We start from the raw sequence: 27,934 nt of genomic DNA, 5'->3' as shown, positions 1-27,934 counted from the left end.
AATGGTTACAACCGGATCTAACCGGTACTAACCTCAATTTGCATTTTTTACACTTTATATGCTGTTTTAACTGTATTACAAGAATCCTTCTTTTAAACCGGTATCAAATAGGTTCTAACCTCAATTCGCATGTTTTACTCTTTCTTTGCTGTTTTGACAGTATTACAAGAATTCTTCTTTTAAACCGGTTTTAACCGGTTACAACCGGATCTAACCGGTACTAACCTCAATTTGCATTTTTTACATTTATATGCTGTTTTAACTGTATTACAAGAATCCTCCTTTTAAACCCAATCAAACCGGTTCTAACCTCAATTTGCATGTTTTACACTTTATATGCTGTTTTGACTTTATTACAAGAATTCTTCTTTTAAACCGGTTTTAACCGGTTCCAACCGGAACAAACCGGTAATAACCTCAATTTGCATGTTTTACACTTTATATGCTGTTTTCACTTTATTACAAGATTTCTTCTTTTAAACCAGTTTTAAACGGTTCCCACCGGATCAAACATGTTCTAACCTCAATTTGCATGTTTTGCACTTTATTTGCTGTTTTAACCGTATTACAAGAATCTCTTTTAAACCAATTAAACCGGTTCTAACCTCAATTTGCATGTTTTTTACACTTTATATGCTGTTTTAACCGTATTACAAGAATCCTTCTTTTAATGAGGATCAAACCGGTTCTAACCTCAATTTGCATGTTTTTACATTTTATATGCTGTTTTAACCGTATTAAAAGAATCCTCCTTTCAAACCGCATCAAACCGGTTCTAATCTCAAATCGCATGTTTTTACATTTTATATGCTGTTTTAACCGAATTACAAAATTCTTCTTTTAAACCGGTTTTAACCGGTTCCAACCAATCAAACCGGTTCTAACCTCAATTTGCATGTTTTACACTTTATATGCTGTTTTGATTTTATTAAAAGAAATCTTCTTTTAAACAGGATTAAACTGGTTCCTACCTCAATTTCCATATTTATATTCTGTTTTGACCATACTCCAGAAATCTTCTTTTAAACCGGTTTTAACTGGTTCCAACCTGATCAAACCGGTAATAACCTCAATTTCCAAGTTTTTACACTTTATATGCTGTTTTAACCGTATTACAAGAATTCTTCTTCTAAAGCGGTTCAAACCGGATTAATCTGGTTCCAACCGGATCAAACCAGTTCTAACATCAATTTCCATGTGTTTTACACTTTATATGCTGTTTTAACCAAATTACAAGAATTCTTCTTTTAAACCGGTTCCAACCGAATCAAACCGGAACTAACCGATTTCAACGGATCAAACGGTTCTATCCTCAATTTGCAAGTTTTTACATTTTATATGCTGTTTTTACCGTATTGCAAGAATCATCCTTTAAAACCGCATCAAACCGGTTCTAACCTCAATTCGCATGTTTTTACACTTTATATGCTGTTTTAACCGAATTACAAGAATTCTTCTTTTAAACCGGTTTTAACTGGTTCCAACCAAATCAAATAACCTCAATTTCCATGTTTTACACTTATATATGCTGGTTTGATTTTATTAAAAGAATTCTTCTTTTAAACCGGATTAAACTGGTTCCTACCTCAATTTGCATGTTTTTACACTTGATATGCTGTTTTGACTTTATTACAAGAATTCTTCTTTTAAACCGGTTTTAACCGGTTCCAACCGGAACAAACCGGTAATAACCTCAATTTGCATGTTTTTACACCTTATATGCTGTTTTCATTTTATTATAAGAATTCTTCTTTTAAACCAGTTTTAAACGGTTCCCAACGGATCAAACATGTTCTAACCTCAATTTGCATGTTTTGCACTTTATTTGCTGTTTTGACCGTATTACAAGAATTCTTCTTTTAAACCGGTTTTAACCGGTTCCAACCGGATTAAATCGATTTTAATATCAATTTGCATGTTTTTACACTTTATATCCTCTTTTGATTTTATTAAAAGAATTTTCTTTTAAACCGGATTAAACTGGTTCCTACCACAATTTGCATATTTATATTCTGTTTTGACCGTATTACAAGAAATCTTCTTTTAAACCGGTTTTAACCAGTTCCGACCTAATCAAACCGGTTCTAACCTCTATTTGCATGTTTTTACACTTTATATGCTGTTTTCACTTTATTACAAGAATTCTTCTTTTAAACCGGTTTTCAACGGTTCCCACTGGATCAAACAGGTTCTAACCTCAATTCGCATGTTTTTACACTTTATTTGCTGTTTTGACCGTATTACAAGAATCCTTCTTTTAAACCGGTTTTAATGGTTACAACCGGATCTAACCGGTACTAACCTCAATTTGCAAGTTTTTACACTTTATATGCTGTTTTAACCGTATTACAAGAATCCTTCTTTTAAACCGGATCAAACCTCAATTCGCATGTTTTTACACTTTATATGCTGTTTTAACCGTATTACAAGAATTCTTCTTTTAAACCGGTTTTAACCGATTTCAACCGGATCAAACCAGTTCTAACCTCATTTCGCATGTTTTTTTACAGTTTATATGCTGTTTTAACCGTATTACAAATATTCTTCTTTTAAACCGCTTTTAACCAGTTCGAACGGATCAAACCGGTAGTAACCTCAATTTGCAAGTTTTACATTTTATATGCTGTTTTACCGTATTACAAGAATCATCTTTTAAACCGGATCAAACCGGTTCTAACCTCAATTCGCAAGTTTTTACACTTTATATGCTGTTTTAACCGAATTAAAAGAATTCTTCTTTTAAACCGAATTAAACTGGTTCCTACCTCAATTTGCATATTTATATTCTGTTTTGACCGTACTACAATAATCTTTCTTTTAAACCAGTTTTAACCGGTTCCAACGGGATCAAACCGGTTCTAACATCAATTTGCATGTTTTTACACTAAAAATGCTGTTTTGACCAGATTCTTCTTTTAAACCGGTTTTAACCGGTTCCAACCGGATCAAATCGATTTTAATATCAATTTGCATGTTTTTACACTTTATATGCTCTTTTGATTTTATTAAAAGAATTTTCTTTTGAACCGGATTAAACTGGTTCCTACCACAATTGCATATTTATATTCTGTTTTGACCTTACTACAAGAAATCTTCTTTTAAACCGGTTTTAACTGGTTCCAACCTAATCAAACCGGTTCTAACCTCAATTCGCATGTTTTTACACTTTATATGCTGTTTTCACTTTATTACAAGAATTCTTCTTTTAAACCAGTTTTAACCGGTTCCAACCGGTTCATATAGGTTCTCACCTCAATTCACATGTTTTTACACTTTATATGCTGTTTTAACCGTATTACAAGAATTCTTCTTTTAAACCGGTTTTCAACGGTTCCACTGGATCAAACAGGTTCTAACCTCAATACGCATGTTTTACACTTTATTTGCTGTTTTGACCGTATTACAAGAATCCTTCTTTTAAACCGGTTTTAATGGTTACAACCGGATCTAACCGGTACTAACCTCAATTTGCATGTTTTTACACTTTATATGCTGTTTTAACTGTATTACAAGAATCCTTCTTTTAAACCGTATCAAATAGGTTCTAACCTCAATTCGCATGTTTTTACTCTTTTTTTCCTGTTTTGACAGTATTACAAGAATTCTTCTTTTCAACGGTTTAACCGGTTACAACCGGATCTAACCGTTACTAACCTCAATTTGCAAATTTTTACATTTCATATGCTGTTTTAACTGTATTACAAGAATCCTCCTTTTAAACCCAATCAAACCGGTTCTAACTTCAATTTGCATGTTTTTACACTTGATATGCTGTTTTGACTTTATTACAAGAATTCTTCTTTTAAACCGGTTTTAACCGGTTCCAACCGGAACAAACCGGTAATAACCTCAATTTGCATGTTTTTACACTTTATATGCTGTTTTCACTTTATTATAAGATTTCTTCTTTTAAACCAGTTTTAAACGGTCCCCACCGGATCAAACATGTTCTAACCTCAATTCGCATGTTTTTGCACTTTATTTGCTGTTTTAACCGTATTACAAGAATCCTCTTTTTAAACCAATTAAACCGGTTCTAACCTCAATTTGCATGTTTTTACACTTGATATGCTCTTTTAACCGTATTAGAAGAATCCTTCTTTTAATGAGGATCAAACCGGTTCTAACCTCAATTCGCAGGTTTTTACATTTTATATGCTGTTTTAACCGTATTAAAAGAATCCTCCTTTCAAACCGCATCAAACCGGTTCTAATCTCAAATTGCATGTTTTTACATTTTATATGCTGTTTTAACCGAATTACAAAAATTCTTCTTTTAAACCGGTTTTAACCGGTTCCAACCGAATCAAACCGGTACTAACCTCAATTTGCATGTTTTTACACTTGATATGCTCTTTTGATTTTATTAAAAGAAATCTTCTTTTCAACAGGATTAAACTGGTTCCTACCTCAATTTCCATATTTATATTCTGTTTTGACCATACTCCAGAAATCTTCTTTTAAACCGGTTTTAACTGGTTCCAACCTGATCAAACCGGTAATAACCTCAATTTCCAAGTTTTTACACTTTATATGCTGTTTTAACCGTATTACAAGAATTCTTCTTCTAAAGCGGTTCAAACCGGATTAATCTGGTTCCAACCGGATCAAACCAGTTCTAACATCAATTTCCATGTTTTTACACTTTATATGCTGTTTTAACCAAATTACAAGAATTCTTCTTTTAAACCGGTTCCAACCGAATCAAACGGAACTAACGATTTCAACCGGATCAAACCGGTTCTATCCTCAATTTGCAAGTTTTTACATTTTATATGCTGTTTTTACCGTATTGCAAGAATCATCCTTTAAAACCGCATCAAACCGGTTCTAACCTCAATTCGCATGTTTTTACACTTTATATGCTGTTTTAACGAATTACAAGAATTCTTCTTTTAAACCGGTTTTAACTGGTTCCAACCAAATCAAATAACCTCAATTTCCATGTTTTACACTTATATATGCTGGTTTGATTTTATTAAAATAATTCTTCTTTTAAACCGGATTAAACTGGTTCCTACCTCAATTTGCATGTTTTTACACTTGATATGCTGTTTTGACTTTATTACAAGAATTCTTGTTTTAAACCGGTTTTAACCGGTTGAACCCGGAACAAACCGGTAATAACCTCAATTTGCATGTTTTTACACCTTATATGCTGTTTTCATTTTATTATAACAATTCTTCTTTTAAACCAGTTTTAAACGGTCCCCAACGGATCAAACATGTTCTAACCTCAATTTGCATGTTTTTGCACTTTATTTGCTGTTTTGACCGTATTACAAGAATTCTTCTTTTAAACCGGTTTTAACCGGTTCCAACCGGATTAAATCGATTTTAATATCAATTTGCATGTTTTTACACTTTATATCCTCTTTTGATTTTATTAAAAGAATTTTTCTTTTTAAACCGAATTAAACTGGTTCCTACCACAATTTGCATATTTATATTCTGTTTTGACCGTACTACAAGAAATCTTCTTTTAAACCGGTTTTAACCAGTTCCGACCTAATCAAACCGGTTCTAACCTCTATTTGCGTGTTTTTACACTTTATATGCTGTTTTCACTTTATTACAAGAATTCTTCTTTTAAACCGGTTTTCAACGGTTCCCACTGGATCAAACAGGTTCTAACCTCAATACGCATGTTTTTACACTTTATTTGCTGTTTTGACCGTATTACAAGAATCCTTCTTTTAAACCGGTTTTAATGGTTACAACCGGATCTAACCGGTACTAACCTCAATTTGCAAGTTTTTACACTTTATATGCTGTTTTAACCGTATTACAAGAATCCTTCTTTTAAACCGGATCAAACCTCAATTCGCATGTTTTTACACTTTATATGCTGTTTTAACCGAATTACAAGAATTCTTCTTTTAAACCGGTACTAACCGATTTCAACCGGATCAAACCAGTTCTATCCTCATTTCGCATGTTTTTACAGTTTATATGCTGTTTTAACCGTATTACAAATATTCTTCTTTTAAACCGCTTTTAACCAGTTCGAACCGGATCAAACCGGTAGTAGCCTCAATTTGCAAGTTTTTACATTTTACATGCTGTTTTTACCGTATTACAAGAATCATCCTTTTAAACCGGATCAAACCGGTTCTAACCTCAATTCGCATGTTTTTACACTTTATATGCTGTTTTAACCGAATTAAAGAATTCTTCTTTTAAACCGAATTAAACTGGTTCCTACCTCAATTTGCATATTTATATTCTGTTTTGACCGTACTACAATAATCTTTCTTTTAAACCAGTTTTAACCGGTTCCAACGGGATCAAACCGGTTCTAACATCAATTTGCATGTTTTTACACTAAAAATGCTGTTTTGACCAGATTCTTCTTTTAAACCGGTTTTAACCGGTTCCAACCGGATCAAATCGATTTTAATATCAATTTGCATGTTTTTACACTTTATATGCTCTTTTGATTTTATTAAAAGAATTTTTCTTTTGAACCGGATTAAACTGGTTCCTACCACAATTTGCATATTTATATTCTGTTTTGACCTTACTACAAGAAATCTTCTTTTAAACCGGTTTTAACTGGTTCCAACCTAATCAAACCGGTTCTAACCTCAATTCGCATGTTTTTACACTTTATATGCTGTTTTCACTTTATTACAAGAATTCTTCTTTTAAACCGGTTTTAACGGTTCCAACCGTTCATATAGGTTCTCACCTCAATTCACATGTTTTTTACTCTTTATTTGCTGTTTTGACAATATTACAAGAATTCTTCTTTTAAACCGGTTTTAACGGTTCTAACCGATCAAACCGGTACTATCCTCAATTTGCAAGTTTTACATTTTATATGCTGTTATAACCGTATTTCAAGAATCCTCCTTTTAAACTGCATCAAACCGGTTCTAACCTCAATTCCCATGTTTTTACAATTTATATGCTGTTTTAACCGAATTACAATAATTCTTCTTTTAAACCGGTTTTAACCGGTTCCATCCGAATCAAACCGGTACTAACCTCAATTTGCAAGTTTTTACACTTTATATGTTGTTATGACCGTATTACAAGAATTCTTCTTTTAAACTGGATCAAACTGGTTCAAACATCAATTCGCATGTTTTTACACTGTATATGCTGTTTTAACCGTATTACAAGAATTCTTCTTCTAAAGCGGTTCAAACCGGATTAATCTGGTTCCAACCGGATCAAACCTCAATTTCCATGTTTTTACACTTTATATGCTGTTTTAACTGTATTACAAGAATCCTTCTTTTAAACCGAATCAAACCGATTTCATACGGATCAAACCGGTTCTAACCTCAATTCGCATATTTTTACACTTTATATGTTGTTTCACTAAGAAACACATTGACGTAAACACTGTAACTATACCAAATCCAGGTATTTACTAAGAAACACATTGACCTCTATATTATAATCATACCATATCCAGGTATTCTCTAAGAAACACATCGACATCAAGACTATAATCATACCAAATCCATCCACATATTTACTATAATAGTACCATATCCAGGTATTCACTGAAAAACACATCGACATAAATACAATAATCATACCAAACACACCGACATTTATACTATAGTCATACCAAATCCAGGTATTCACTAAGAAACACATCGACATAAATACTATAATCATACCAAACACACCGACATTTATACTATAGTCATACCAAATCCAGGTATTCACTAAGAAAAATATCGACATAAATACTATAATCATACCAAACACATCGACATATATACTATAATCATACCAAACACATCGACATATATACTATAATCATACCAAATCCATCCACATATTTATTATAATCATACCAAATCCATCCACATATTTATTATAATCATACCATATCCAGGTATTAACTGAGAAACACATCGACATATATACTATAATCATACCAAATCCATCCACATATTTATTATAATCATACCATATCCAGGTATTAACTGAGAAACACATCGACATATATACTATAATCATTCCAAATCCATCCACATATTTCCTATAATCATACCATATCCAGGTATTCACTGAAACACAATGACATATATATACTATAATCCTACCAAATCCAGGTATTCACTAAGAAACACATCGACATAAATACTATAATCATACCAAATCCATCCACATATTTACTATAATCATACCATATCCAGGTATTCACTGAGAAACACATCGACATAAATACTATAATCATACCAATCCAGGTATTCACTAAGAAACACATCGACATATACACTATAATTATACAAAATCAAGTATTAAAATCAATATTTGTTTTGTTTCGCTTGAGGCTATTTGAGGGCTATCTGCGCTTGTCGTCCCTAATTTAGCAATGTAAGAGTAGGTGGAAGACAGCTGATCATCAGTACCTACCGCTAATTTCTTGCGTTACTCTTTTAACAACGAATAGTGGGATTGACCGTTACGTTAAAACGCACCCACTTCTAAAAGAGCGAGCATGTTTGGTGCGACGAGGATTTTAACCCGCGACCCTTGGATTACAAGTCGAGTGCTTTAACCACATGGCCATGCCGGGCGAAAGTAATGAGAAGTACTTGTAGTTACTAAGGGTAATCTGAAACAAGTAACGTTGAGATGCTTGTTTCATATGGAGGATTATCACACAAAAATATATTATTCCTGGTAGGATTTTCTTTACTAATTAAAATACTTTTTTATTGGTGTTTTAAATAGAAAGTTCCACCGTTCATGATTTTTGGCTTAAAAGATTACACGTTCGCCAGTGGCGTAGCTAGGGGAAAGGGGTCACAGGTGTACATCTGTCCCGGGCGCAGCGTCGGGGTGGGGCATAAATTGATGTTACATAATTAGGAATGAATTTCAGAATGAAATGTTTTCCCCTCTTAACCAAGTAATGTCCAGTGTCCCATATATGAGAGTTGCAACGTCATGTGTTGCCACAATTTGGTTGTGATTTGGTCACGTTATACCATAACGCTGTTATGAAATCGTCAAAATGCAGTCACTTCATAGCGAATAATCAACGTTGTTATGTAACATTGTGTGAACGTTGTTATGTAACACTGTGTGAACGTTGTGAAATGTAACATTATATGCTGTAAATCAGTAATCAGAACGCACATTACACGAGTACTTCACCGAACAAAGTCGGTAAATTGTCTATTACTTGATCCAGTTTTGCAATGCTACCATGACCTCAGCGCCTTGTCCTTCGGGAGTAACCGAACGGCTATAACAGATAATTGACCCCCCGCAAGTCTGACCAATATTTCATGACCAATGCTGTCAGTGAACAAAGGTCATGGAGTGACATTATTCACTGGATTAAGAATGTAAGTTGAAATTCTTGATATGAGTATGCTCTCTTTGTACACACTCCCATTAAATGATCAAGAAAAAAGATGTTTAACATTACAGATATTAATTTTGAGGTAAAGAGGACTGGAAGGTTAAACACGACCATCTAGCAGAAGAAGACTATTGTATTGTTTGAAATGGTAAGTGAGTTGTACCAGTGATGAATATTAGTAGTCTGTTCTCTTTATTATACTTTTAAAATTAAACAATAAGTTATTCTCTTGTAAACACTCTCAAACTCCTATATTTTGTTTTTTTAATTGATTTTTTTTTACCTAGTGTTTTCCTGGCATCATTACAATATGTACCTGATTTGCATGTTTGTTTGTTGTTTCTCTTTATCATTTAATACTGAAACTTATGTTAGTGAACTTTCTATTTGTCTTTCCTACAAGAAAACATCTCTTAAATAGCAACTTCAATAACTTTTTAAGAAATAAAAATTCATTCAATGTTTTTAGGTAAAAATAAAATATCTACTAATTCTAAACTACTTAGTTCAGAGACGTCTCAAGAAATGTTTCTAGGAACAGAGGGTTAAAGTTAAGAGCAATGAATCTGCCATTACAGACAAGTGCTTACAATCAGACTTGATCACTATGATTTGTAAGACTCATTTAAGTCATACTGTAGATTTGCAGCTATATATACTCCATAATAGTAAATGTTGGTTTGTTCTTTTAGGTTCTTAACCCTGCAGGAGAATTTCGTCCAACATAAAACAGCTGTTTATATAGGTACAGTAATCTGAAATTACATAAAGTGCATTATTTCAATGGCATTTACTGTGTATGCATGGTAAGAACAATACATCTCTGTGGTAACCTGCTACTGATATTACCAGCAAGTGGCAACAAGTTAATCCCAATCACATTATGTCAGGGTTTACAGAATGTCATCAAGACTGCATAGATTTCTTTGAAAACCTGACTGATAATTGCCATATTTTATATCCAAGAACTTGCTGTGGTAGTGACATTTTCCAATATTAAGCTACAAGGTAGGTATCTAGAGGTTTTAAGTGATGCTGCTGATAAACCTGGCAATTTTTATTGGAACTCATAATCAAGTATTCTTTATAAACATAATAAAGGAGAATCAAGATTAATTTAATGCATCACTTCTTAGCTTGCAGCCTAAGCAAATATAATTATTGTCAGAAAACAACAAAATTACAAACCCTGTCATTTTGAAACTCCTTAAAAGGTAATGAGCACATTGTTTTTTTGTAACTTACAAGAGGGTAACAAATTGTAAATAATGGAAAAGTAATTAAAAGTTTTAATGACATTACAAAACCTAAAAAATGATCAAATGTTTATACAATAATATTTTAGTAGTATTAAAAAGGATAAACAAGTTCTTGCTTTCATGACCCTGATGTTATGCACAAGAAACACTTTTACAGGGGCATAAAAACTGTTAATGTTGAGTTCCTTTAAAGTTTTTCACGAGTAAATATCGCTGAAGACAGCGATTGTATAAACTTATGAAAAGTTAACAAATGTTTGAAAATATCTAGATATCATTATTTTTAACTAGAATTTTCATGATACCAAAACACTGGATTAACATCTCAACAGGACAAAAATCAAATACTATAATTACATAATGCACTAAACTCATACCTCACTAAAAAACAAAATATACAACATGATCACTTCTGTTATGTTTTACCAGATAGGGATGATAAATAACACCTAAAGGCTATAATTACCTTTCTTCAGGAAATAAAATTCACAACATAATCACTAAAGCAATGTAGTTAAACCCCACTATTTAATAAAGCATGTATCACAACCACTCAAAAAACATAGCTGATTATGACCAGAAAAAACAACAAAACATACCAGTACTGTTTGTACACTAAGTCCTGTCTAATGAGATAAAACATTGTACTGTAGCCAGCTGTGTTTTAATGTACAGAAAACCCACACAATGGCTCTCTATGGAGAGCATACGTCAGCTTCCACTTGATAAATCCACTACCACTGCTACATAGCCCATGAACACATTAGCAAATTTTTTATATGTACAGAATTTTTTCATCGTCCTGTGACTCCTAAAAATAACCCTCAAAGTTGATGATGAAAACATAATGATATGAGCTGTCTCAGATATATAATTTTTCAGCTTTAAGAGATTCTAGATTGACCAAATGTTATTATTTTACATGAGTAATAAATGTAAAAAGGTTCAATCATAAAGGAGAGATATTCTAATAAAATATAATAACTTTTAAATAGTTGTGTGAAACAAAATAGAGAAAAATTGCAAATAAACTTTAAGAATATAATATAACAAGTTAAAACTTAAAATCTCCTCCGAATGCATTAATTAATTTAAAAACTACATGTACTGTGGACTTCAAAGGTTTATTACATGCATTAATGATCTAATGATTTCATTCATATATAATTTCAGTCAGACAATATGGTGAGTGGATGGTAGATAATATTCTAGACATATCAGACAGAATGTGTTTGTTTTGTTACAGCAAAGCAACAACGGGCTATCTGCTGTGTCCACTAAGGGGAATCAAAACCCTGATTTTAGCATTATAAATTCAAAGACTTACCTCTGTTCTACTAGGGACAGACAATGAACACTTGTATAACAGTTGTTATGGGTGAATACCTTTTCTAAGTTAGCATTCCCAAACTTCATATCATAAAACTGTTGTTATAACAAACTACTGACATCAATAGTATTCCAACCACTACTGTAGTTGTTGTATGCCAGTGAGCCTTATAAGCTACTAAATGCAATAGTAGCCCAAATCAAAATCTTATATCAAGGTTAAAATAGCCTTCTTGTTTTCAAATTATAAATTTCTCTAAAAAAACGATTCCTAATTCTTTTAGCTTTTTTTACCTCAATCAAATACATTAGACTACTGAAGGTTTTCAATGTGTGTAAATAATCATACTTAAATAATTTTAAACCTTTACACCACCATTATTTTCCAATGGGATTCAAAACATATAGCCTTCAAAAAAAAGAAACGCAAAAGGCAAAATATGAGACATATTGTTAACAAGTTTATTCCGGTAGTTCTGTGTGACATGTGTAAAACTATGCACAGTCACTGCTGAAAATCCAAAGTCTGCAAAGGCGAAGTCCACGCTCACTAGTTGAAGTTTAACGTCACTCAACGTCAATAACGAGTATGCCCCGTGAGCATCAATAACTGTTTGGCATCTCCTGCCCATGGAAGCGATGAGATGACGAATCACATCCTGTGGAATGGCTGTCCACTCAGCCTGCATAGCTGCTGCAAGCTGAGGTAGAGTCTGCGGTTGAGGTTGTCGCCGTCGCAGACGTCGGTCCAACTCGTCCCAAAGATGTTCGATGGGGCTTAAATGTGGTGATCTGGAGGGCCATGGAAGAATGTTGATGTTGTGGTGTCTCAAGAAGACAGTGGTGAGTCGGGATGTGTGAGGACGGGCGTTGTCGTGTTGAAAAACGTCATTGAAGTTCACCATGATGGGTTGCACATGGGGTCTTAGAATCTCGTCGACGTATCGTTGAGCCGTAAGATTCCCTCGAATGTGCAAAAGGTCTGTTGAAGCAGTAGACGTCGCAGTGGTGGTCCTATCCTGAAGGTCACGTAACCGGATGTAGTGATCCTGTGCGGGCGTGGTCACACGAGGTCTGCCAGATCGTGGACGGTCACGAGTTGATCCATGTTGATCCTTTTGCCTTTCTTTTTTTTGAAGAGTATATTTATATATGGTGCCTTTGTTGTTAATATTTGCAATAATTTTATCAAGATACAAATAATGGTTGATACTATGGAATAAGAACCAGAATTTTATTTGATTAAGTAAGTGGTTCAAACGTTGTATGAAGTTTAAAGTTAGGCAATTGAAAACAGATGTTTCATTTCAAAGAGAATAACTGATATTTACCAGTAAGACAGGAGCATTATGCAGTGAAAACAATATTTTATTGTTAAAAGGCTCCAATGCCTACAAAGATTCATTAAAATCCATCATCATATCATATTATTTACAATAGGAAAATAATTAAATGCTTTAAAAATACCTTTCAAAATTATGTGAGTGTGTAGATGTTATCTTGTGTAATCATAGATAACTCAAATGATAAAAATATTACACTTAAAATATTTTTAAAAGTTATTTTATAAACTGCTATAGTTTATGACTGTATATATACATATATAAAGTATATTCAGTATATACGTATTTTTTATCAAATTAAAACTGAAATGGTGAAAATTTTTTTATATTACATTTCTATAAAATGTGCAAATATTTGAAATTTACGTAATAACATTTCATTGTGAAAATTATTTGTATTTTATCCAAAAAAATCACAAGCATAAGCAAAATTAGTAACTGAACAATTTAAAAATGTTTTCATCTTCAGTAATATCAGACCCTTTGGCTCCCTGTTAATGGTCAGTGATCCCACAAGAATATAAATGTGTGCGTGTGAAATTTCCAAGAATGCTTCAAATGAATGTCCTTAATGAGTTGTATTATATGCCACAACAGCAGTTTCTTTGGTGCTACATTATCAATCAAAAACAAAAGCTTTAAGAATTAATATTTTTTACTTAATCTGCTAAGTGTATTACGTCTATTATTAATACTCTTAGGTAACATTTGAGAACTGTTATGAGCCCCTAAGGACTCATGTCTTTAATGAGTTGTGTTATATGCCACAACAGCAGTTTCTTTGGTGCTACATTATCAATCAAAGACAAAAGCTTCAAGAATTGATATTTTTTACTTAATCTGCTAAGTGTGTTACGTCTATTATTAATACTCTTAGGTAACATTTGAGGACTTAACTGACACCTAATAAAATTCAATTTAGATGTTAGAAAATTGCTCATACTGAGGTCCAAGCCCCTAATGACACAGCGGTATGTCTGCAGACTCACACCACTAAAATCTGGGTTTCGATGCCCATGGTGTACAGAGCACAGATAGCCCATTGTGCAGCTTTGTGCTTAATTCTAAACAAACAAACTGATGTCCAACAAATATTTGAAAAGTTTGTTACTAAACTATGTTATAATCTAAAATTAAAATATACTGCTTTGAGAATGCAAGTCTTGTTATTCGGAATTTTGTGTAACTTACAAGTTATTGTGTCACAAAATATTGTTAACTCAGACAATAAATGAGCCATTTATCCCAATCTCAAACACACCTTGAAGAACTATAATTTGTATTTGCAATAATTAAGTTACAACTACCTCTACTACCAGTTTTGAGTTTGATCAGCATCTGACATTGAATTTTAGCTTTAAACATTTCGTGGGTATGAGCGCTAGTTCTAAAACTAATGCAATATCAAAAATTACAGATTAAAATCATATTAATTACTTATCTTAGGATCTGGAGACAACTATTATGATATCAATCAAGTCCTCTTTCTCACCTTTTAACCTAATAATACTACTGATATCACAAAATGTTCTGTTCTACTAACAATGATAAGAATATGAACATACGCATGCTTTCTTATTTTCTTAATATGACGAGAACTTTATTGCAGATTCGGTTGTACTCTTTGTTCGAAACTGTAGAGGTCGCTTGATAACACATACAAATAGCTAACTACTCAGAAAACTGACAATTTTTATAGTTTTATTTTAGTGAAGTGATGTCTCCAAAGAAAAACCAAACGAACCAGGAAAGAAAGTTGATCAAAAGAATGAAATATATCAATGTAAAACAATTTTAAATTTTATTGTTGTATACATAGGTACTGAAATACTGAATTATGTAAATTGTAACCAGTGCAATATTTGTACGTTGAAGTAATATATTGTACCTTGAATTTACCGTAGCGGCTAAGCCTAATTCCAGTCTGTGAGTGTTAATACAAAAATGAGTTAGTTACATAATTGTTCATGCTAATTATAAGTAGTATCTGCAATATTATTACAAATGTTATGTTCAATGTAAGTAGATTTGACAACATTTTAAAATGAAATTATTAGTATATAACTCATAAGTAGGGACAACATAAATTGTAAATTTACGATTTTTAAACTTTAAAAGCAATGGTGAAATAAGTGCATGTCCTATTACTTTGAATTGTGGCTCTATCGTAATCAGAAAAAAAGCTTTTCCAGCAGCTGGTAAATCATGAAGAGTACTCAATAGGACAAGTACTTTTCCTTTTAACTTAATTGCTTTAGTGACTCTTTATGTGAAAGTTTTAAACTATGAAAAACTATTTTTATAATACTAAATCTTTTTTCCTTAAAACAAATTCAGATACAAGACCAGAAACAAGGTGGGTAGATAATTGTACTTTGCTGTCAATCTGGAAATTTTGTTTATTGGCTGATGACTTCACCAAAACCTCATTGGCCAAAAAACAGACAACTGTTACACAGTTTGTGAAAACTGGATCTCCAGCTGGCTACAAAACAGATATCAACATGCTACAACATTCAGTGATTAAGTGTACTGATCCTCTATTGATAAAGTAACATTAATACAGGAAAAGAAGAAAGTGGCTTGTAAGTTCAAAGTGACAGTGTAGATGCAATGGTTCAGACTTAGAGGTCAAAATGACACAAAAAGCAGGTGTGAAAGAGCTGCAAGGTAATTTAAAAGTATGAAGAAAGAGAAAATGAAGGACTGATTCATCTATTCCACTGGAGAGTGATGAAGATGAAATGTGTAGCAGTACTTCTGAGGATCCCATGGAGTTTGTGACACTGAATGAATGATGCAGATAATCCAAGAACTGAAGTGTAAACGCAAGACATTGTTGTGGTATTTCAACGTGGCACAGGAGCAATGCCGATTCAATTTGGTATTGAATCCACAACAACATTAAACTTTCCAAATCAAGAAGCTCTATGAAAAGCATCAAGTTTCAGTGCTCTTGAAAAGAGCAGGTGATTGCTTGCATTCTGCATGGCAGGATTAAGGATTCTTTGTACTACGTTACTTCCAAGAGATCCAGATGATCTTATGAACATGACTGGAAATACAATTAAATCTGATGATACAAAACTATTCTCATATGCCAACAATATGAAACAAGTTTTGCCAGAGAAAGTTTGTCTCACTTTGACTATCTGATTTAGATTTATATTGCTCAGCATAAGGCCAGATCAAAAAAATAACTTATTGTTGCAAGATTCATGGTTAAATTTCAAAATTTCTTAATCAGAATGAAATACAATTGTATACCTATGAGAATTGATTACATCAGTTTGTTTCATGCAAAGTAATCAATTAATTTTATGAAAATAATCAACTTGTGTGTCCAATTATTACCATCTTCAATATTCAGTAATCAAAATTAATCTTTTAGAGGCAGTTCACGTCTTGCACAGAAAGCTGTCTTTTTATGTCTGCCTTAGAAATTTCCATGCTACTTGTGAAGTTCTGCTGATTGTGTGAGTGACTAATTTCCTCACACAGGTTGTGTAGTAATGATGGATTACAGTCATGTTGACTAATTGTTTTCAAATTACATTGTGATGCTTCTTGTTTGGTGATATTGTTTTGTCTGGTGCACATGAGATGGTGTGTCAGGTAAAGATGAGACTGTTTCTTGTTTCTGTTTCTTAATAGTGTTCTTTGGCTAGTGTATCAAATCTGATTTTGAAATAACCAAATACTTTGTTGAGGTCAGAAAATGACTAATTTGGGGTATTTTCAGTGGTGATGCACACCAACTCACACATCCTAAATAGATCAGATGTATTTAAGTTGGGTCTGGTAAATGCAAATTCTGGGTGTTATTTATCTCATTTTACTACTTTAATATCATGCTGAAAAGGTGTGGTCAGTTCTTATAAACTTCATGAGAAGACAGTGCATTACAGAAGAACTGAGTCAGTTAACCAATCAAAATAAGAGTTTGTGATACTTATTTTAGCAATCAATCAAAATTATGATTAAATCAGTTGTCATGAAAGTAATAAACTAATTGAAATTAATGTTTCTAGTTATTCCAAATATCCAGATGATCAAAATATTTGTTAGGTACAAACTTGCATAAGAGGCAGGTGTGGGGATGCTTTATGACTTCCATTGCCATTAAATTTACTATTCCTGTCATTGTTATTGCAAAGCTACAGAAGCTATCTATCACTGCACCAATTTTGAACCATTGACTGTCAACTTTCTGGCTATTTAAATAATTAGGTGTAAATTTATTGTATTTTGATTTTTTTTCACACTGTGTGATGTTTTTTGCTTTACAATTGTATCACTATTATTTAAAGTTGTATTAGTGTGAGCACATTTAGAGCAGGAGCCCAAGTGGTCCAGTCATTCATATTTTTAGTATTTAATAACTGTGTTCTTCAGTTATGTATGAGAGAATGCAGGTGAGGTGAAGGGATCCATAGGGGTAAACATTATGCACATTTTTCAGAGATTAATAATAATATTGTTTAATATTATATTTGAATAGGCATTAATTTAAGGTAGAGATCAAGGGAGTTGAAACCCCATCCCTTCTAGCTGTTTTTTTTTTTTAAAGTAATACCTGTATCATTTAATGTTTTTATCTGTGGGGTCTTAACTCCTCCTCCATTTTCCCCTTCATTTAATTAGGAAAACAGTCAATAGTATTGAAAATAAATATGAGGTTTCAGTATCTGTTTGATTGGTCTATTAATTACCTTTATTATTATTTATTTGAATTTAGTTTATTTTGAATCTATAACAGTCAGGTGTAGCTTCAGCCATTGACTTATGAATACAATAATATGAACATCAACTTAATGTTTCCCTGGTAAATTATCAGGCCTTGGTTTTTATCCAGAAATTAACAGTGTGCATGCATTCTAGACTTTATGGAGATTTGTTTTCCTTAAAGAAAGTGCTATTTTTCGGAATTTATAATGCATAATGGAGGGGTTTAGACATTTTCATTGTTGGTTGGTTAGCTTGGCAATTTACGGTGCAAAGCAACTAAGCTATATGCACCAGACATTTTGGTAATGAAGTTAGAAAAAAATTACCTTTTTTCTCTAAATGATAATAAAAAACTTTATTTCAACCCAAATTTTGAAATAACTATTTATGGTTATTATTTCTTACATCATTTGTAGCCCTTATATTTATGACACTTGTAGCTCTTGTAACATATGCCTACTTTAAAATCTGTTTTTCATTGTTTGAAACTTATAATGTCACAAATGTTTTAGTACTGTTGATATCCAAAATAAGTAAAAATTCAAGTGACAAAAAAGAATTGAAAACAGATGTGATGCTTGCAAACATTAAAATGTGAATATAGTTGTAGACGTGGTTTTCCTTTCAAAATATAATAATTTATTTCAATTAAAGTTTTTAAATGTTTGTTTTTATTTTCTAATTGATCACATTGGTAGAAATAAAGATATAGATTTTAAATTGTTCATTACAACCTATATGAACTAATAATAATAGACTTTCTAATTAATTTTATCACTAATTACTTGTAACACATAAGTATAAATAATAAAACAATGAATGTGATGTACACTTATTAATTAAACTACTAGAAGTCTAATTGGACCCCCTCTTCATAAAAGAAAAAGAGAAACTATTCTTGCTATGATAACAGTTGTTGAGAAAGTTTAAATATGCTTGGATATAGCACATAGACTATCATGTGTTGATAAAGTTAAAATATAGGTTGTTTTTTATAGCTTTGTAAAGTTTCTTTTCTGTTCCCTTTGTTGTGAATTCTGAATGTATTTGTGTATAAAATTATATATATTTTAAAGCTATAGTTTTAGTTTTATTCAAAGAGAAAATATATGATAACTTTGCATAAGGTAAGTAAGCTTATACAGTTTAAAGATGGGTTGAACTGATAACAAATCTTATTAAAAGTTTAACATGATAATGAATGTATAGTGTTTGGAAAAGGTTTTGTCATCTTCAAGTTTAATAATATACCTACACACTGAAATGTATATTGTATGAAGCAAAGAGGTTGCATAACTTGAGATTGCTTAAAGCATAATAAAGTTATTTTGTTGATGCTCTGTTTCTAATTACTGTTTTTACTTTTTAATAAACACATTATGATTTTATTAAGTTGCAGTGTTTGTAAACATATTTTTTAATATGTTCACCAAATAAAATACTGTCATCAAATTGTACAATTTTACTATTTGGTGAATATGGTAGGAAATTGCAAAATATTGTGATGTTGTAAATATTTATTAAGTAATGTTCTAGTATGTTTATTTTGTTCAAATAATGAAGATAAATAAATTGTTTAACTAAAAATGGCAACTGTTAAAAAGATGAAGGCTGTTATGTGAAATTAAGGGTAATTTAAAAATTAGTGAAAAAAAAAGAGTGAAAGAAAAAATTAAAAATGATACCACGTTAGAATAATGTTGTGGTTGAAAAATGTTAAGAAGTAAGCATGTGCTTTTCTTGTATGGGTTATAAAAGGTGTGGTACTAATGGGTTGAGTGTAATTGATCAGTTCAAGGAATTCAAGGAATTATTTTCCACAAAGTAGGGCACACAATTCTTATCTAATGAGATTATTAGGGATTTAGTAACAAAAAAAGAAGAGGAACATTATTTAATGTTGTCCTTTGCATAATTTTTGCTTCTTTCATAAGTACTCTTAACTGGTGGTAATAAATACAAACTGTAGATGTTTAAATCCTTAAACAGAACTAATTTACAAAAATTGTAAACTTGTTAAGCATTTTTAAGAAGAAACCCCCCACTAATATAGTAAGTTCTAATACAGAAAATCAAGATTTTCTAACTTGTTTACTATACCACTTGGATGGAAAGTACATAAGTTATAAAATATTTCTATTTAATGTTGTTTTTAAGCATTAAACACACAGAAAATACATTTTTGTCATTTAAAAACTTGACAGTCAGACATGTATAGATCATATACAAATTTGTAACTGTAAAAGGTGATGCATTTGGTTTGTTCTCTCAAAACATCTCAGTGATGGTATACTTAACATGTGATGAAACTTGTGGTTACCATGAAACACATTCATCTATTTAAAAAACTGATACTGACACTCATAATGTATAAATATTAAAAACAGACTTATTTGTGAGCTTTCTGATATTTTAGTTATTAAACTTTCTATATTCCAGTTGGTAACAAAACATTTTGTTGTTATCCCATTTCACAGTGTCAGGATGGCATCTGCATAGTGCTTGATATTGGTGGTGTTGCACAGCATCATCCTTATCATACAGTTGAATGTTTCTGCAGAGTTGACTTGGCACCTGCTGAAATTGGTAAATCCATCTAGTATTAAAATGCTGTCTTCTCTGTAAATCCTGTCTTCATTAGGATTTGGCAATAACCTTTACTGAGGTTGATCTTTGAAGAGAACCTGACCTTATAATTTCTAGGTTGTTCATAGTTTCAGAGTTGAACTTCATCACAAGATTCAGCTTTTGGAAATTTATTTAGAAACAGTTAACCTATCTCTAATTTTTGTGATTAAAACTGGTAAATGGTAGGCTAAATTTGAAGGCTTAACAATTCCAGCTTCCAACATTGCCTCAGCTTCCTGCTTTGTAAGGTACAGTGGGAGCCATTAAACCGCTGAAATTGCTTAAGCCGCTGTAGCAAGTCTTGTCCCAGAATTTTGATGTATTAAATCTACTACCTGGCTTTTAAAGTTTCTCACACTCTCCTTGTCGTTGACACTGACATGACAAATATGAGCGAGGATTATCGCTGCTCACCGCTAATTTAAGAAAGTGCAAAACGTGGCTTACGAATTTAATCCTGGCTTTATAACTTCAAGGAGATATTTAAAAGGATTTGCTTTAATTTGGGAAATAAATAGAATATATTACAGTAGAAATTGACCGTTAATCTACCTTATCCGCCCTGTATGCCAGCTTTATGGAGGCCGCCATTGTTACCGAATCACACCTCTCCATACATTAAACTTAATCCGCGGTAAATCCGTGAAAAAAGTGATCAATAATTAAAGTATTATTTTTAATTCGATAATCCAATATTTTTATGGAATTGTATAAATATTACCCACAAACCCAATAGACATCACTTCAGTTTCTGAGCTGTTAGCGACTTCGGCTTTTCAGTCACAAAGGTTTTAGCCGCAGACCACTTAAGCCGTGGTTAAGCAGGTTGACCCTCCAAATACTGCATCTTAACGGCGCTCCACTGTATTTCATTGCATAAGGTATCTGAAAGGGCTTCACTTTAGCTGGATACCATGTTGTTGTGTTGCACAAGGCCTATCTTTCCTGGTCTATCCATGAAGATATCTCTCCTCTTTCCATTCTTTTATCAAAATTTGACATGGTTATATATCATGTAATCTCCATGCTATTTGCACTTTTACTATAGTTGTGCACATATTGGTATTTATTTCCACTGTCCTTCTCATTTTCTTCTAACACAACTTACCACTGTGTAATCATGGCTGTGGCTTACCAAATGTTGTAAACGTACTTAATAGTAATGTAAATTTATAAGTGTGTTGGACCACAAAATTTTCTACAGTAGGTATCTCTGACTTGCTGGCAGTGAAATTGACAAAAAATTAACAACATGCACTCCACTTGTTTTTTTAAAATAATATATGTTTGAAACAAGTTAAATGTATGTACAAAATTATTTACACTATGGAGATAATATTTGTATCTAAGACACTATACAGTTTTCTTTTTATTGTCCAAAGTCCACTTAAGCCAATTCAACAGTTTTAGAATTCAGTTGACAAGCTAAACTTTTATGTCTTTTAATCACAGTGGTATCATGATATCACATGAGCTACTACGGTTGTATCCTTAACTTTCAGTATTATTCTGTTTTTTGTACTTCCAATTATCATCTTTCTTTTGTTGAAGTCCACATATGTGGGTTCAATTGGTTTAGAACACCCTTTTATGAGACATAATATTCTCCTTATCTCTTTTAAACTTTAAATGTCACCCTAACCTACCAACCATTCACTTCCACAACAGTTAACTTTACAAAGTCTAACTTTTCTGTGACAGTTCTCTCTCATGTGACTTTTACTCTTTTTTCATTCATCTAGTTATAGTTATTTATACATATATCACAGTCTTGACATCACTGGATTGTAAACACAGTGTTCAATAGCCTCAACATCAGTGAGTTACAAAGTAAATTAATTAGTAACACTACCTCCACTAAACAGTCTTATATTCAAGTTGGTGTAAAGTTTAGACATAAGTTTTCTCTGAATACTTTGTTATTACATTATTATTGAATAATATCATAATTTTATACAGTTATATTTCCTGTACATAAATTGTTATCTGTATGCATTCATAAAATTACATCTTGCTCTATGTAATTTATAAAATTGTGTTCTGTGTGTGTTTTATAATATATTGTTGTATTATATCTAATTTTTTACAATTGTGTCATTACATTGTGTACTTCAAGAGAGCAGCTCTTAGGTCTAACTTGACAAGAATTTCATTTTAAACATTTTTGGCATGGAAAAAGTATTTTATTCTCTGTCTATCCACACTTCAATCCAAGTTTACTTATTGAATTTCATATTTTGTACTTTTGTCTTCCTCTCTTTATGTTTATGAAGGATAGTATACTTTTAATATATTTTCATAAAAAATGTACATAAGTTGTTGTCATTGTTTTAAGTTGTTTAGATTTTTTATACACAAGACTTTATTGACTTATAACAATTTAGATCTTTATTACATTCTTTTAATGAAAACGTGTGTAAAGTGTAACAGTTAATATATAAATTTGGGAAATAAGTACATACACATATATGTAAGTATAAAAGACATTGTGTACAAAAATTTTTATATTTGTCTGATTGCATGTTTGTTCAATATTTAATTGAAATATATTTTGTAAGCATAGTATCAACAACAACATTATTTTGATTTGTAGATATCAAAATGAGAAGAAGGAAAAAGTTCAAGTGGAACAGGACAGGAAAAAGTAGAGTTTAAAGCTGGTCATCACATTGGTGTAAGTGATATTGTAAAACTGTATGACTGTCATCATATGATGAGTATTATTAGTAAGTTAAAGTTTGTTGACCATCATCATGGTGTAATTATAATAGATGAACTCCACTGGTCACCCTTTAATTTAATGAAATATAACTACTTGTTATCATCTATTGTAAATATTGATATTGTTTGATTGTAAGTGATCAACAGTTTGTAAAATCATTCTTGAAATTACTGATCATCACTGTGGTATAAATAATTATATATTTATTTTAAACATAGCTTGTACTTTGCTTAAGAAGAGGTAAGCTAACTTTAAAAATAGCAAGACAAGTTGATGTAGAATTTTAACATTATATAGTACAAAATGCATTATTAATGAGTGTGGTCATAGAGCATATTTAAACTTGTCAAGTTTATTCTTTTCATTGTTAAGTATGTTTATCTGAAGAGTAAACTAGAATCTTCATAGTTATGAGTCTTCAAACAGCTCAGTGGACGAGAGATTCAACCCAGACTTGGCTGTAGAAGGCTAGATGGGTGAAGACCTCAAAGCATGAGGTCTTGTTTGCATGCTATTTTATCTCTTAAGGATTTTCATGGAAATGTTATTAAGGAATGTTGCTTAATTAAGTGCCCTCCGCTAGTACAGTGGAATGTCTCCGGATTTACAACACAAAAATCAGGGGTTCGACTCCCCTCGGTGGGCTGGGCAGCTAGCCCTTTGTGGCTTTGCTATAAGAAAAACACAGCTTAATTAAACAGTGTGTGTTTTATCCAGTTCATCAATATCATTTGATATCATAGTTTGTTTCTTCAAAGAGAAAAAAAAAGTTGTACAGTGAAACATTTATATATTTTTATTTCTGTCTCCACATTACAGGCTGTGGTATCACAAGGATATTGGAAGAATTCTCTTTATACAAAAAAAGACATAATTATAATCTCTCTCTTTTTTTATTAATACCAGCAAACTTGGTTGTCAGTGTTGACACATCAGTGAACAGTTTTGTGTCTTTTTGTAGCTGGGAAATTGAAAATTGATTTCAAAAGGATTTTATAGTTTTGGAGGAAATAAAAATAAACATTTAAACTCAAGCCAAAAGTTTAAAAAATACATATATTAATTTATTTCATGTTTTTAACCATCATTTAAGAATCAGTCCCAGTTCCAGATTTTTCTTAACTGAAAAGGGGGGCAGTGAGACATATGCTGGGATTAAATCTGAAATTATGGTAAAACTAAATTTATGGATAATAGTAGCTTTGGGGTTGGAGAACTATTTTAGCTCCCTCCCACTAGTGCTAGCTCTGTTAAGAAATATAATTGCAGAATTAATATATATAAATATTACTTTTAAATTTTGTCAATGTCAATGCTAACGTGTATGAGATATATTTATCATAAAATTTGAGGGCATTGGAACATATAAAAATTTAATCTTTGTAAACTTTCTTTGCAGTTGCACAACTGTGATTCATATCTGGAACTAACAACTGAGACCTTTATCCTGCAAGCAAATGTAGGATTAACATTGTTACCTAATCTTCATGAAGTGAACAGAAGAAAAGCAAACCTATATGGTAAGAAGATGTAGTCAGTATCAAGTATTACATTAAGAAAGTAACTGTTATAGTTGTGCCTTAAATTTAATTCAAGTGTCTGTTGAAGTAGGAAAGTTATAGTTAAGGTTTAATATGAAGTATCTATTTTAATAAAAGAATTGTTGACAAAATTTTAAAAAGTATGTTATAATAATACGAAGTTAGAACATAATATAAATTAGCTGTTAAAGTAAGATATTGTTAAAAACCCTTATTATCAACTGTAATAATAATTAATTTGTATTTAATGCTTATTAATTTAAAAAAAGACGTTCAGACTTATTTAACGAAACCACAACTATTTGATTTTTAGAAAAAATCATGACATTGAAAATGTTAAAAGAAAGGTCTGTCTGTAAAAGGTAGTTTGCAAATTTTTTTACAGACACTAAAAGCCTGAATGAATGATGAATGTATTGATATATGTAAAAATTATATATTTGCTTTGTTAGTTATTGTTAATATTTCAAAATGTATTGAGAAAAATCAGGACAGATTATGTTGATTAAATATCATATAGATAATTATATCAGTAATTGTTGGTATCATTGTTAGTGGTATTTTGCACTAACATGGTGTTCATTATGATTGTTTTATACAATAAATTTGTAGGAGAGGAGGGGAAGCTTCCTGAAGCAGCTGATTGAGAAGATCATCTTACTGCTACAGTAGATGGAGAAGCTGTTCCAATCAATGAAAACCTATCTGATGAAGAATTGGATGTGTAATAAGTAGAAATCCTATAAAGTTACAATGTATGAAACTTAACTGTAGTGTGTGTAACTGAACATTGGCAGTGACTTGTATCTCCCAGATTCTTCTTAAAGATAATTTCAAGATTGTTTTACAAAGTGCCCTACCACAGACATGATCTGTACCACTAGTAGATGTCTGCTCTACATTTATTTATTACTTACTTACCTATAGCTAAACATTTTTGTAAAAAAAAAAAAACACATTTTATTGAACCTGATGTTTTGTTCAAAGTTACCAAGTTTGGTTTTAGCAATTTATTGCTCAATGCAGTGATTAATATAGTGTTTCTAGAATTGAAATGCTAAAGTTACCTAAAAACAAAAATTGTGTAAGATTGATAAAATGTTTTAAGTAAAACAAGATATAACAGAAGTAAATGTGATTTTTAGAAAGCAATAATTTTTCTATCTTTATGAATTTCATTGTGAAATGTATATTTTTCATTGAATATCTTGTTATAAATATTCATTATTGTAAAATAAATGGCGAGAAAAATTAAGCAGTGTGAGTTTAATTCATTGATTGGCACATATCAAATAGTGTTTTTAATTTTTGTAAATGTATAGTTGTATTTATTAAATACAAAAAGATATTTAATAACTTTCTACAAATTCACAGAAGGATATAAACAAAAGCAAACATAATGCATTTCTGACAGTTAAACAGAAATAACAAAAAGTGAAAACAGATATATTGATATTTAACCCACACAAACTTATAAAAAGGGTACATGAACAGACCAAGTACAGTCTGCCTAGGCAGAAAACATCCAGGGGAAGTGTCTTTGAGATAAAATAGTATGGTAAAGAGTAATCCACCAGGAAAAATATTGAGAGAAAGCATTTTAGCATATGTTAGATAATGCCAAGTGCAGTCCATCCCAGGCAAAAAACATCCAGTGGAAGCACCATGCATGAGAACTATTTGATCAACAAGTGTAGTGTGCCCAGAGAATCACCTCAGATATACAATACTGTGGCCAAGTGAGGTCTACAGGGAAAGACATCCATGGAAAGCACCATAAGATATGTTGAATTATGCCAAGTGAAGTCCATCCAGGCAAACATCTTTAAGTGGAAGTGCTTTGCATGAGAACTATTTGATGAACAAGAGTGGTCTCCCCTGGTAACACCCAGGAGGTAGCACCTTTGGTATAAATATGATCTGGTCAAGTACTGGTATAAAAACATGCAGAGGAAGTGTCTTGGGTTAAGACAGATTATGTCAAGTGCAGTCCATCTGGGCAGAAAATATCCTGTGGAAACACCTTTCATAAGAATTTTGTGAGCAACAAGTGCAGTTAACCTGAGCAAAATGTTCAGGGAAAGTGCCTTGGATCCTGATTGTTATATTACAGTGTAATCATTGTTCAGTATCACAGTAAGAATAACAATGCTAGCCCTCTTGTTGTTGAGTGGGTACACATAATCTACAAATTAAATTTTAGTTTATTGTACAAAAACTACTCAGGAGGAATCTTCCTTGGTCTACACTCAAGAAGTGGAAAGGACTCCTCTACTCCACTAGAAGAAAAGGGAATGGAATACTTGTTGGAGAGTCCAGAGGAATGACACAGTAGATACAGTACTATGGGTGTCTGCAATTCCCTATATAGAAAGACTCTAATTATAGGAGCCATGAGTCATACATTTCAGTGTATAGGTATATTATTAAACCTGATGATGACAAAACCTTTTCCAAACACTATACATTCATTATCATGTTAAACTTTTAATAAGATTTGTTATCAGTTCAACCCATCTTTAAACTGTATAAGCTTACTTACCTTATGCAAAGTTATCATATATTTTCTCTTTGAAGAAAATTTCTATAGCTTTAAAATATAATTTTATACACAAATACATTCAGAATTCACAACAAAGGGAACAGAAAAGAAACTTTACTAAGCTATAAAAAACAACCTATATTTTAACTTTATCAACACATGATAGTCTATGTGCTATATCCAAGCATATTTAAACTTTCTCAACAACTGTTATCAAAGCAAGAATAGTTTCTCTATTTCTTTTATGAAGAGGGGGTCTAATTAGACTTCTAGTAGTTTAATTAATAAGTGTACATCACATTCATTGTTTTATTATTTATACCTATGTGTTAGAAGTCATTAGTGATAAAATTAATTAGAAAGTCTATTATTATTAGTTCATATAGGTTGTAATGAACAACTTAAAATCTATATCTGTATTTCTACCAATGTGATCAATTAGAAAATAAAAACAAACATTTTAAACTTTAATTGAAATAAATTATTATATTTTGAAAGGAAA

General features: G+C 31.7%; 1 protein-coding gene and 1 long non-coding RNA gene across 13 annotated transcripts in view; one reads left to right on the top strand and one right to left on the bottom strand.

Moving 5' to 3' along the window:
• The first annotated feature begins 14,930 nt into the window (after window positions 1–14,930).
• On the top strand, window positions 14,931–26,140 carry LOC143242833 (uncharacterized). 2 transcript variants are annotated; one of them, XR_013023306.1, is made up of 4 exons: window positions 14,931–15,054; window positions 23,221–23,301; window positions 24,749–24,869; window positions 25,503–26,140. It is a non-coding gene; the product is annotated as an uncharacterized LOC143242833 (long non-coding RNA). The 2 variants fall into 2 exon arrangements; XR_013023305.1 differs by lacking the exon at window positions 14,931–15,054 and having other exon boundaries at window positions 22,959–23,301.
• LOC143242831 (serine/threonine-protein kinase ATR-like) overlaps window positions 19,174–27,934 on the bottom strand; it is a 97,831-nt gene continuing 89,070 nt past the window's right edge. For 7 of the 11 annotated variants that reach the window (XM_076486388.1, XM_076486390.1, XM_076486391.1 and 4 more), the window contains one exon: window positions 26,186–27,253. The gene's annotated coding sequence lies outside the window, so the exon portion shown is untranslated. Of the gene's footprint in view, window positions 20,577–23,540; window positions 24,021–26,185; window positions 27,254–27,934 lie in introns of those variants that run through there. The other 4 variants (XM_076486386.1, XM_076486384.1, XM_076486392.1 and 1 more) reach the window with 4 other exon arrangements.

This window comes from Tachypleus tridentatus, unplaced genomic scaffold (assembly GCF_004210375.1).
Source record: "Tachypleus tridentatus isolate NWPU-2018 unplaced genomic scaffold, ASM421037v1 Hic_cluster_2, whole genome shotgun sequence".
Lineage (NCBI taxonomy): Eukaryota > Metazoa > Arthropoda > Merostomata > Xiphosura > Limulidae > Tachypleus > Tachypleus tridentatus.
The sequence above is the reverse complement of the archived record's forward strand: the minus strand, read 5'-3'. Positions and strand labels throughout refer to the sequence as shown.